Raw genomic sequence first — 12,887 nt, 5'->3', positions numbered from 1 at the left:
GCTCCTTTGTTTTACCCACCACTGAATGCATGTAGATACTCTTGCTGAATAAAACTGCTCATTGTGTTACAGAGCACCTGGGCTTCTGTCAAATGAAAACAGTACAGTTTCTAATGAACATTTCTGTAATGTTTCCCATTGTCATGCACTGAGACATTCTATATTAAATGGTTGGATCAATGGTTGACTCTGTTTTGAAGCTAGTGCTTAAGAAAATATTTTAAAGGAATGGAGTTCATGCTCCTAACATCCTTAGAAATCAGTCCTCAAAGACCAATGCTCCACTTGTCAATCTCCAGGACGTTGCCAGGTGACAACAAAGACCATAAAAGTTGCTTGTAAACTGCTTTGAATTGGAGCACTTTACTTTCTCAATAGACAAGAACAGAGGATTAAAAAAATAAAATGAAATGAAATTCAACTTTATAAAGCTATCTGAATCTTTTTAACTACTTCTTTAAACCTGCATAGTAAAACCTTTTATGTGAATTTCATTAAGCTTCAAGGTCATTTGTGAGGAAATGGTAAGCATATCAATGACAGAAGTGCTCTGCTTGTAGTCCAGATGTTTGCCTACTAAGTAGATGTTTTGGAAACAGGAGACTAATTCATTCACTTCTTTTGCAACACCACTAAACTTCTTAGATCATAAATATCCTCTTTTTTTGATTTTTGTACCTAAAATAGTATCTATTATGCAATAAAAAATTCCTATTTCTGTGATTATTTTTCCTTACAGTGAATAAATGAAGAATAAAGAAATGGAGGGAGGAAGGAAGAAAAAAAAGGACTGAAAGAGAGGGAGGGAAGGGAGATAGTGAATACACAAGGTTTCCTAGTTATGTCTGAATTCTTAGGAATACTTCAATTTGGAACAATTTGGGCTTCATTTAGGCAAAATAATTTGAAGGCATATTAAAAACCATAGTATTTACAACAATCTGCATTTTCAATAGATTATAATTTATATTAAGATTTAATTGAAACTTGATTTTTTCATAAACAGAAAGGATCTACAATAGAGTTTGTATTGCTATTTATGCTTAAGAAGTACCATATGTAGTTAATTAAATTTTGGTAAAAATGAGTTTGCATAGTTCTTTTTCAATTATTAATTTTCCAAAAACATATTAGCATAGTGCTTACTATGCTCTATCAGAAAACAAATTACAGTAAACACTCTAAGCAACATAATTTCCAGAGAGTTTCATTCATTATTACAACAGTAATTGAGATTTTACTCTTTAAATAAAGGGTTTGAAAACTAAAATTACAAACCACAAAATTCTAGCTTATTGTTTTATTCATCCTTTGAAAGGAAACAGAAGTGATGGGAGTGAATCAAGCCTATATTCTAATTTATTTTTTTTTAAAATAAAACTAATTTTATTATCACTTACTGCCATCCTATTATAGTTTATGTTATTGTTAAACTGACTAGCAATTTTCATGCACAAAAAGATTTTTTTCTTTTCTTTCTTTCTTTCTTTCTTTCTTTCTTTCTTTCTTTTTTTTACTTTTTAGAGTACCCATTTAATTTGTGTGTTGGTTAGTATTTTGTCAGCTTGACAAAACCCAAAGACCAGGATCCAGGCAATGGAGTGGGATCCATGTTGTTTTTGTTTTAGATTGACCTGTAGATTTTATTAAAACACATTGTTAACATAACACATTGTTAGCATCGTTCTTGAAAGTAAGAGCTCAGATCTATTTCCTACAGAGGCCAGTAAAGAGAATATCTCCATCACCATATTCACAGAGTGCTGGTCTACTTAGAATACACCACAACATTTCCTAACACAGTCCTGTCTGATGATTCTCAGAGTAGACCAGAGCCCCAGGTTTTTCTAAAGGAATGTAGCCTTTCATCTTGAAGATCTATGTGAGATGTCCTGTAGCTGTCATAATGTACCACAACAAGCTAAGTTACTTAGAACACTACAGACCTTTTTTTTTTTTTTTTTTTTTTTTTTTTTTTTTTTTTTTTTTACTCTTAATAAGTACTGGTGTCAAAATGAAAGTAGACACTCTGTAGTCTAATCTGTGGAGAAGGCTATTAGTAGACTTTATATTCCTGGTTATTTCCAGTTTCTTGATAGTACAGTCTATTCATTGATTCACATTAATTTTTCTAAAAGTAACCATGCAACATTTAAAAATCTCCTTTTCAATCTCCATTATATTCCTGCTTTTTCATTCTTTCTTTCTTTCTTCCTTCCTTGCATTCTCTCTTTCCTTTTATTCTTTTGTTCTTTCATTCTTTCACTTTCTTTTATGTGTGTGTGTGTGTGTGTGTGTGTGTGTGTGTGTGTGTGTGTGTCTGTGTCTGGGTACAGACCTCACCCTTTCTCCCTATGCCTTTGCCTTATCTAATCATTAGACTAGTACCTATGTGTAATTTATATGGATTTCCTATCATTTGTTAATTAAAGACCTTTGCCAAATGACTTAGCTATTAAAGCTACATGGTCATAGAATCCTTGTGTTATGGTGTGAACCTTTTTTTTTCACTTAGGAATATGTGGACTATTATTATACCTGCCACCTGTTCAAATAGAGCAAAGAAGAAATTTACAAGATTCAAAATATATTTCCCTAGAAATTCAGCTCTTAAAGCAATGAGACAAAAAGTTAAAAATTAAAAAGCAGAATATTTAAGGCAATTCAGAAACAACAGATATTCACAGACAAACATATCCAAACACAGGGACATACATAAGTACACAACAAAGGCTTGCAAACCATTTCCTCTGTCAGTTTGAAGAGAGGTAATCACATTTTAATCTCAAGTTAGTCTTCCTAGATCAAGGACAAAATTACAAAATGACCGAAATACTGAAGGACAATAAAGAGACTGTAGATACTAGAAACTCATTGTAAAAATGATAGGCATTCCAGAAGATAAAGTGGAACAGATGGAAGAAAGGCAATAATTAAATAATAGAAGATAATTCATCTGTGATGACAAAGGAGTCACATCTGCAGACAGAGAGGGCTCACTGAGTTCCAGGCTGTATTGATGAAAAAAGACCCACACTTGGCACATTCTGTGCCTCCTGAAGGATAAGGACATAGAGAATATTAATGCAAGCATGAAGTAAACTTTCCGGATTTCTGACAAAGGGAGAAAAAACAAACTAGTTTGTGTCTATCCTTTGCAAACTTACATATTGGAAAATAGTTCACTCATATCTACAAGCATGTCTAAAGTGTGTAGTCACAAGGCCCTGTGCACAAGCAACACAGTAGTCATATTTGGGAGGAAGAAATATTGTGAGAACAGATAAAAATCATGGGATAGTTAGTGGTGTGCCCTTTCTGGTACACGTGTTCAAGGAAAGATACTTAATAATTGATAATAATAATCCACAACACAACTGCAATAATAGGAGTCGATAGAGAAGAGAAAACACAGGGTTCTGTCACTCTTTATATAATTCTGTAGACCACTGAGAATTAATCTGGTGCAGAGTGAATGGAAGATGGACCAATAAAGTTGTGGAGTGAGAGGTTCTCCATTGGTCAGAGACTCAATCTCTGATATACATACTGCCCAAATAGGAAAATCTGAGTTAAGATATCTACTACTCACTTCCATTCCAGTTTAATATAATGTTGAACATGTAGGTGGGGATGGAGAGACAGGAAATTCTCTGGAGTTCACTCTCTTACTAGCTTAGAATAATGATGAACTCTAGGTTCAGTGAGAGATATAATATCATGAGTTATCATGGAAGGTAATAGATAGAGACACTTGACATGGATTTCTGTAGCATTCATGAACATATATATAGACACAACAAGTCTCTCTCTCTCTCTCTCTCTCTCTCTCTCTCTCTCCCTCTCTCTCTCGCTCTCTCCTTCCTTCCCTCCCTCCATCTCTGTCTGTCTGTCTGAATGATTAAAAGTCTGAAGAAAAAAACAGATCTTCTCTTATTTCACCTGCTAGCAGCGAATATGTTACAAAACTCATAGAGATGAGAGCTGTCTGTAAGCAGTAAAAAAGTATAGAATATTAGAAAAATAGATGTAGATTAAAAGGAAAGAATTTATTGATAAAATGAAAAATTAACCTTTAAACTAAGCAAGGAAAAATGATAACTGATGGAAGGTTTATCAAACAATTAAAAATGAGGAATAATACATAAAATTAACCAACAGCCTTCAATGTACCTGAAAAATCCACATCTTGGCCTTTTGAATTTTTTTCACACTCTAAGCCATATCATTTTCTCAATTTCATAAATTAGTTTAACACCTTCAAATATTATACTGTGACAAGTATTTTCAAAATCTTGTCTGTTTCTTAGAGTTCAACTCCACTTTCAACTACCCACTGAATCACTGTAATTAAAAAATCCAGTATGAACAAAACACCTGGCTAACATCAGTGGACTCCAGAAATGAAGAGGAAATGACAAGAGAGATTTAGACTTTCTGAAATTTTCAGCCTTTTCAATCAAGTGACAGAAAAAGGAGGCTACCCTAATCCAAATATGTTCTAAAGCTAAAATTGTTAAACCAGAGAAGCAAATGCACTTAGAGTTTATAAGACATAGCACCCGAATAATGACCTTTTCAAAGCAATAGAGAGGTGAAATTTGAGACCAGAAGTTGAAATGTGCTCCAGATCTCTTGAACACTAAGTTTAAATTGACAAAAGCTAGTGAAGAAACTATCTATACCAGATACAGAGCAAATAAACACACACACACACACACACACACACACACAGACACACACTTTTTTCTTTCTTCTTCATTACTTTTCTTCTTTTTTCTTTCTCTTTCTTGCTTTCTTGCTTGCTTACTTTATTTATATTTCACATGTTATTCCCTTTTCTTGTTTCTCCTCTGGAAGCCCCCTGTCCCATATTCCCTCCCCCTGCACCTATGAGGTTACTCCCCAGCCCATGCACCCATTCCCTCTTGCTTTCCTGCTCAAGCATTCATCTACTATGGCATATCCAGCCTTCACAGTACCAAGGTTCTTCTCTCATTGATGCCCAACAAGGCATCCTCTGCTATATATGCTGCTGGAGCCATGGGTCCCTCCATGTGTACTCTTTGGTTGGTGTTTTTTCCCTGGGAACTCTGGGGGTTCTGGTTTGTTGATGTTGTTTCCCTGTGGGATTAAAAAAAAAAGAAAAAAAAAAACCTCTTGAGCACCTTCAGTCCTTCCTCTAACTCCTCCATTGGTAACCCTGTTCTCAGTCAATGTAGCATACCAGAGAGTCAAATTTTCAGGAACTGTACAAGGCCACATGAGCCAAGTTTGGAAATTTTATGCTGCACAGTGTACTGGGGAAGGTTCTCAGACTGCTGAATCTTTAGAATGTGAAAATCTACAGGAAAAATAGGTGATTAATCTCATACAGTAAACAAAAATTGAAGCAATTAAAAGTTTCAACTAATTTAATCACTTCTCCAAACAAAAGCTCAAGATTAATTGTAGAAACACAAAATATTTATGAACATCTATGAAAAGTTTCAATGATATGGCATCTGGTTAAATGTTATCAGATGAAAAGAACAAACTATTGTCAGTAATGAGTCAATACCATTTGAAAAAATATTGAAGTATCAGAATGCAAGCTATAGAAAATAGTAGTAAGATTAACTTTTAGTTTTAATTAGTATTATAATTAATTAGTTAAAGAAATTGAACAGCATGATCTGATACCCGTAGATTTCACTCCTGAGACATACGACTAAGCCAGTCTGGAGGTTTAGAGCTTAAATAATACTTAGTTGAAAAATGATCCTCACTAAATTAATAGGTAATTACTATATCAGATATGTACAATTATAAAAGTAGAACAAGAAAAACCATTCAAATAAAATATAAAAGGTTTAAAAGTGATAAAATAAAAATTTATAAAATGAGTGGAACATAACCCAAAATAGTATAAAATCACTCATAGTGTTCTGACTGGCAAAAGAAAAAAGTAAATTTCTAGAAACATTTCCTCTGGATTTGATAACATTACAGGAAAGAAGACAGCTATGTCTGTACTACACAAATTAATAAAGGACATAGAGGGGGAAAACTTAACATAAATGAAGTACATATATTTCAACTAAATGAAAATGAAAGAAAACAGATGCAAAAAGTCCTAAAACTGAAAAATAATATGTAGCTATAACATATTAGTAAAAGACAAAGCCACATTAAACATCAGGAAAGAATAGGGCTCCAGTATATTTCTTCATGAAGACAAGAATAACAGAATAAAACAGAGAGATATTTACTAGAGTAGAAATAGAAAACCATTGTCTATAGCAAGTGAAAGTTATTCTACTCTATTAATATTCCTTTCAAAACCAAGTCACACATGCAAACCTTAGCAGAAGATGTTTTTCATAAGTAGACTGTTGAGAACAGAGTATTATTAATTTACTATGTTTGTAAATTAAGATCTGCATAAAATTAAAAAAGAGTTATAGTTAATTGTTGAAAAGGAAAATGCATTTTAAAGATACTTAAAAGCAATTGACGTTTAATAAAACAAAGCAAAACAAAAACAGAAATATATTATGGTTCCAAGGATATTCACTATGTTCATAAATAATTTTCTTTGTAAAAGCATAAAATCTGAATAGAAGACATAATAATAATGTTTTATATCTGTGGGTTTACACACTTTAAGTAACTATAACAAGTTAAATTTTATGCTACAGCTCATACACCACCAATATCAAGTGAAAAAGAAAATAGGTAAAGTAAAAGAAATAAAATAATAAAAAGATCCCCAAATGCCAGAAATGACAAAGTGTACATGAAGGAAGGAACAATGGAGCATTTGCCACAGTCACAGAAAATAAGCTCAATTGTTTTGTAACTTAATTTGCCAAGGCAGGTTGACATTCATGGGAGGCCTCAATTCTCTGAGTAGACAGGAAGAGGAGAATGGGAAGATGGGTTTAATAGGAGAAAGACTGGGAGGAGAGGAGGAAAAGGAAGCTGCAATCAAGATTTAAAGTAAATAAATAAAAAAATAATTTAATGAAAATAAAAAATAAGAAATTTAGATAACTAGCCTCCCCCCTGCCAAATGAATTCTATTATACTGTATGGATGGTATCTATACAGTGTACTGAAAAACACTGATAACCAGGTAATAAAAACAGGCTGTAAATATGATTAATCAAGAATTATTTAAGAAGGATGAGTTATATACACCAACCAAAAGGCCTTGTAAACAAGATGCCATGGATACAGTGCACATCATTCCTATCTTCACCTGGGCTTACCAGAATATAACATTATAACATAGAACTTACATGCTATATAGATTTATTACAAAGTGACCGTATGATTAATCAGTCACAAAGCAGGTTTCAACAGATACAGGAGGATTAAAATAATACCATGCACCCCATCAGATCACCATAGACTAGGGCTGGTCTTGAATAGCAACAACAACATACAAAACAATAAAAACAGAAAGAAAAGAAAAGAAAAAGTCCACATAAACATGGAAACTGATCAAGGCTCTACTCAAGGGTAACCTGGTCAAGAAAGAAATAAAAAAAAAGAAATTAAACATTTTTTTAAGAAATTTCAAATTAATGAAAATGAGAGCACAACATACATAAACTTATGGGATACAAAAAAAAAAAAAAAAAAAAAAAAAAAAAAAAAAAAAAAAAAAAAAGCACTTAGAAGCTGAAAACACAGAGCTCTGAGTGCCTCCAAAAAGAAACTGGAAAGGGCATACACTAACAGCTTGACAGCACACAGAAAACCTCTAGGAAATAAAGAAGCAAATATACCCAAGAGGAGTAAACAGCAGGATATAATAAAATGTAGAGCTGGAATCAACCAAGTAGAAAGAAAAAGAACTATACAAAGAGTCAACACAACCAGGAGCTGGTTCTTTGAGAACATCAGCAAGATAGATAAATCTTTATCTAGGCTAACTAGAGGGCACAGAAACAGTATTCAAATCAACAAAAACTGAAAGGAAAAGGAAGCCATAACACCCGAAACTGAGAAAATTAAAAAAAAAAAAGTATCATCTTAATAGATGCTGAGAAAACATTTGACAAAATTCAACACTGCTTCATGTTAAAAGTCTTGGAAAGATCAGGAATTCAAGGCCCATACCTAAACATAGTAAAAGCAATATACAGAAAAGCAGTAGCCAAAATCAAACTACATAGAAAGGATTAGAGAAGAATGACAACTCTCCCCTCCTACTCAGTATAAAACTGGAAGTCCTACAAGAGCAATTAAAAAACAAAAGGATATCAAAGGGATACAAATTGGAAATGGAAGAGTCAAAACATCACCATTTGCAGATGATATGATAGAGTACTTAAGTGAAAATAGTCAATATAGTTTAATAATGTTTTTTACTTAGGCATTTACTGCTGTGAACAGACACCATGACCAAGGCAATGCTTATAAGGACAGAATTTAATTGGGGCTGAATTACAGGTTCTGAGGTTCAGTTCATTATTATCAAGGCAGGAGGAGCATGGGAGAATCCAGGCAGGTACACTATAGTAGGAGCTGAAAGTTCTATATCTTGCTCCAAAAGTAGCTAGAAGAAGACTGGCTTCCATACAGCTAGAACACACATAGGCTCCCTTTATGGTGCCAATCCTCGGGTCTTTGCATGACCCTTTTAGTCCTTGGCCATCAATTGCAACTGAGGCTGCACCTTCGCCAAGCATCTTCCCTAGTCTCTCACAGGGCCAAGACTCAGCTGCTATCCATGACCCCTCCATACCCTCAAAACCAGTAGCAACAGTACCATCAAGTCCATCTTCAAGTACTACTATGTCTGCACCTAAATTTAGCTGGGTTGGGTCTTGTCTAAATATTTTACTCCATTAATCGGTTAATTCCTAGAACATAGGATTCAGCCCTCTTATACTTTCTGGTGTCCTTTACATTATATAGTTTGTAGTTTTGCTTTCTTAGCTTACTCTTTTTCATTAAAATGTTCCTCATAAGAGTGAACTTTAGTAACCACACAATAGAATTTTACCAGACTGTTTTGAGACTTTTTGTCAGAGCAATTGATCTAAATTTCTTTACCTTAGCCTCAGGCACTCTCTTTGGACAATGAAAAAAAAAAAAAAAAAAAAAAAAGAAAGAGCCACATTTTTAACCAAAATATTCTAAGAATAGTCTCTTAGTCACATATTAAAACTCTTCTTTACTGAAAATTCTAGAGCCAGACTTCCACAATTCAAATCACTATCAGCAACAACGTCTTCTATATACCTATTAGTGTGGCCCATCAAGTTTCACATAAAAGATTCTAATGCTTTCCAAATCCTAAATCGGCAAAGCCTTATTTTTCCAAAAAGCATGTCATAGGTCAAGCCTATCACAGCAATATCCCAGTTCCTGGTAACAATTTTTGTCTTAGTTAGGGTTTTACTGCTGTGAAGAGATACCATGATTAAGACAAATTTTATAAGGACCACATTTAATTGGGGCTGCCTTACAGATTCAGAGGTTCAATCCATTATCATCAAATATATAGCACAGCAGTGTTTCATGCAGGAATGGTACAGGAGAAGAGATTAATATATCCTCATGTGAAGACTGCTAGAAGACTGGTTTCCAATCAGCTAGGGCAAGAGTATTAAAGCTCACAAACACAGTGGCACATCTAATTCAACAAAGCTACACCTATTCCAACAAGGGCACACTTCCCAATAGTGTAACGCCTACCAGAACTGGTATAGGAACATATTCATCACTAGACAACAATAGAGAATTTAGACATTAATCCCAATCTACAGGAGCAATGACTTTTCAACAAAACACAAAAGTACACAAGTTGAAAGAGAATAGTCATTTAGCACATTGATTGATGGCAACTGGATAAAATAAATTTTGATTTATAATTTAAACCAAACACTGAGATTAAAGTTTGGTTACTAAACCATAACATAAAACTGAAAATTTTAAGTTACTAGAAATTATTCTTTTGGAGATCTGCTCTTCTACAGGATCACTTTCACGTCTGTTCTTAAGGCTCTTTGGTGTCTACAGAAAGAACCTTCTTTCCTTCCTTCGCAGCAATCCCACTGCCAGAAATTCACTATGTCTATCCTCAAGATCCATGCCAGAGAAATCTTTGATTCCCAAGGGATTCCCACCATTGAGGTGTCTTTGGAGATGCGGTACCCAGTGTTATGTCCACTGGCATCTACAAAGCCCTAGAACTCTGAGACAATGATAAGACCCATTTCATAAGGACAGGTGTCTCAAAGGCTGTTGAGCAAATCAATAACACCATTGCACCTGCTCTGGTTAGCAAGAAAGTGAATGTTGTGGAGCAAGAGAAGATTGATCAGCTGAAGATTGAGATGGATGGCACTGAGCATAAATCTAAATTTTGTGCAAATACCATCCTCGGAGTATCTGTGGTTGTCTGCAAAGGTGGTGCCATGGAAAATGGGGTGCCCCTTTACGGTCACACTGCTTACTTGACTGACGTAAGTCATCCTGCCAGTTCCAGCTTTCAATGTGATAAAATAATGGTTCCCATGCTGGCAACAAGCTGGCCTTGCAAGAGTTCATGATCCTGCCTGTGGAGACATCCAGTTTTTGGGAAGCCATGTGCATTGGAGCAGAGATTTAACACAACCTGAAGAATGTCATTAAGGAGAAGTATGGAAAAGATGCCACCAATGCGGGTGATGAGGGTGGATTTGCACCTAACATCATGGAGAACAAAGAAGCATTAGAGCTGCTCAACTCTGCAATTGCAAAGGGTGGCTACACCACCCAGGTTGTCATTGGCATGGATGTGGCTGCCTCCGAGTTCTACTGGGCTGGCAAGTATGACCTGGACTTCCGGTCTCTGGATGACCCCAACCAGTACATCACAACTGACCAGCTGTCTGACCTGTAAAGCTCTTCATACAGAATTACCCAGTGGTGTCCATTGAAAATACATTTGACCAGGATGACTGGGATGCTTGGCAGAAATACACAGCTATTGCTGGCATCAGGTGGTGGAGTATGATCTCACAGTGACCAACCCTAAGCAGATTTTCAAGGCTGCGGGTGAGAAGTCCTGCAACTTCCTCCTGTTCAAAGTGAACCAGATCAGCTCTGTGACCAAGTCTCTGTAGGCATATAAGCTGGCACAGTCCAATGGCTCAGGTATCATTGTGTCCCATCAATCTGGGGAGACTGTGGACACTTTCATTGCTGACCTGGTGATGTGGTTATGTACTGGACAAATCAAGACTGGTCCCCCTTGCGCATCTGAATGCCTGACCAAGTACAATCAGATCCTTGGAATCGAGGAAAAGTTGGGCAGCAAAGCCAAGTATGACGGCAAGTCCTTCAGGACCCACTGGCCAAGTAAAGCGTGGATTAGAGATCCCTGGAGCCACCAGCTCTGTCCCTGAAGTCACCTAGGTGGCTCAAAGCCACCCCAGTATTTGCCTCTCCCATGTCATTGCTCCTTTAGAAGTGCAAACCTGACTACCTGGAACCCTGCTGGAGCCCAGCTTTGCAATCATATGATTGGTCTGAATCATTATTTCTGTCACTTGACTTCCCAGCTAAAATCTGGAGCCCTCAGAACCCCAGTATAATCTCTAGGGTGCCCACCATCAAGACATCCCCCAGTGGTTTACATGCAAAACTAAAAGCTGTAGAAGCCATCCCCCCACCCCCCCAAAAAAGAAAAAACGCTTTGCAATAGCATGAAACATGAGAAAAATGGTCTTTCCCTTTATGGGTATAAAGAATAATAAGAGCTATTACAAACACAAAAGGTAATATAATCTAGACAGTAAATAATGGAAGATAATACACAATTATAAAGGCAAATCACATACGACTATTGATCAATGGGGATAAAAACTGATCAAGAAGCATATAATCCAAAAAGGTTTTTAAAAGTCCTTCAGTAGATGAATGGATACAAAATTTGTGATATATTTACACAATGGAGTGCTTCTCAGCTATTAGAAACAATGACTTTATGAAATTCGTAAGAAAAAATGATGCATCGAGAGAATATCATCCTGAGTGAGGTAACCCAGTCACAAAAGAACAGACATAGTATGCAGTCACTGATAATTGGATATTAACCCTAGAAAACTCTGAACACCCCAGAAACAACTCACAGGCCATATGAAGCTCAAGATAAACAAAGGCCAAAAAATGAAAACCTCAGTCCTTCTTAGAAAAAAAATAAATGTATAGCACCCTCTCAAATTGTAGTACACCTGGACCTTAAACCATTAATAATCTAAGAACTAAGAATATAGCCTTGTGGCAATATTTGGTATTAAAAGATAATTATGCTTACTCTATACTCACCAAAAAAATCTGTTTCCATGTTACGTTCTGTTCTACATGTACTTTATGCTTATGGTAACTAGTGGCATTTCAATGCATGCTATCAAACCTCTAAAAGAATTAAGTACTGACAAAAATATTCATATAATTTCATGCTTATATGCCTTTAAAATCTGTGTATGCATCCCTCTTTTTTAAAAATAAAGTTGTAATAGAGAAAAAAAAGTTCAACCTACAGGAAGGTTGGGCAGGGTAGTAGTGAGCATGGAGGAATGGGAATCAGAAAACATTTAATATGAACAGAATAACCATCAGCTTCAGCAAAGATATGAATATATATATATATATATATATATATATATATATATATATATATATATATATATATATATCAAATTGTGTCAACTTGTAAAAATCTAGACTTTAAATTATATAATTGATTATTGTCAATTAAACCACAACAAAAGAGATAAAATAAAAAAAATGTAAACATTTCTTGGCATAGAATATCTAATACAAAGAAATGAATTAAAAATATTAATTAATAACCATGTTTCTTTACTGGCACTGACTTTTAAAGAAAAAGACATCTCATCAGA

General features: G+C 35.1%; 1 pseudogene across 1 annotated transcript; it reads left to right on the top strand.

Moving 5' to 3' along the window:
• Positions 1 to 10,062: 10,062 nt before the first annotated feature.
• Positions 10,063 to 11,344, top strand: LOC308429516 (alpha-enolase-like; annotated as a pseudogene). The gene has a single exon. The product of its transcript is annotated as an alpha-enolase-like (transcript).
• The last annotated feature ends 1,543 nt before the right edge of the window (positions 11,345 to 12,887 follow it).

This window comes from Micromys minutus, assembly GCF_963924665.1.
Source record: "Micromys minutus genome assembly, chromosome: 14".
In the NCBI taxonomy this organism is placed as follows: Eukaryota; Metazoa; Chordata; class Mammalia; order Rodentia; family Muridae; genus Micromys; species Micromys minutus.
The sequence above is the reverse complement of the archived record's forward strand: the minus strand, read 5'-3'. Positions and strand labels throughout refer to the sequence as shown.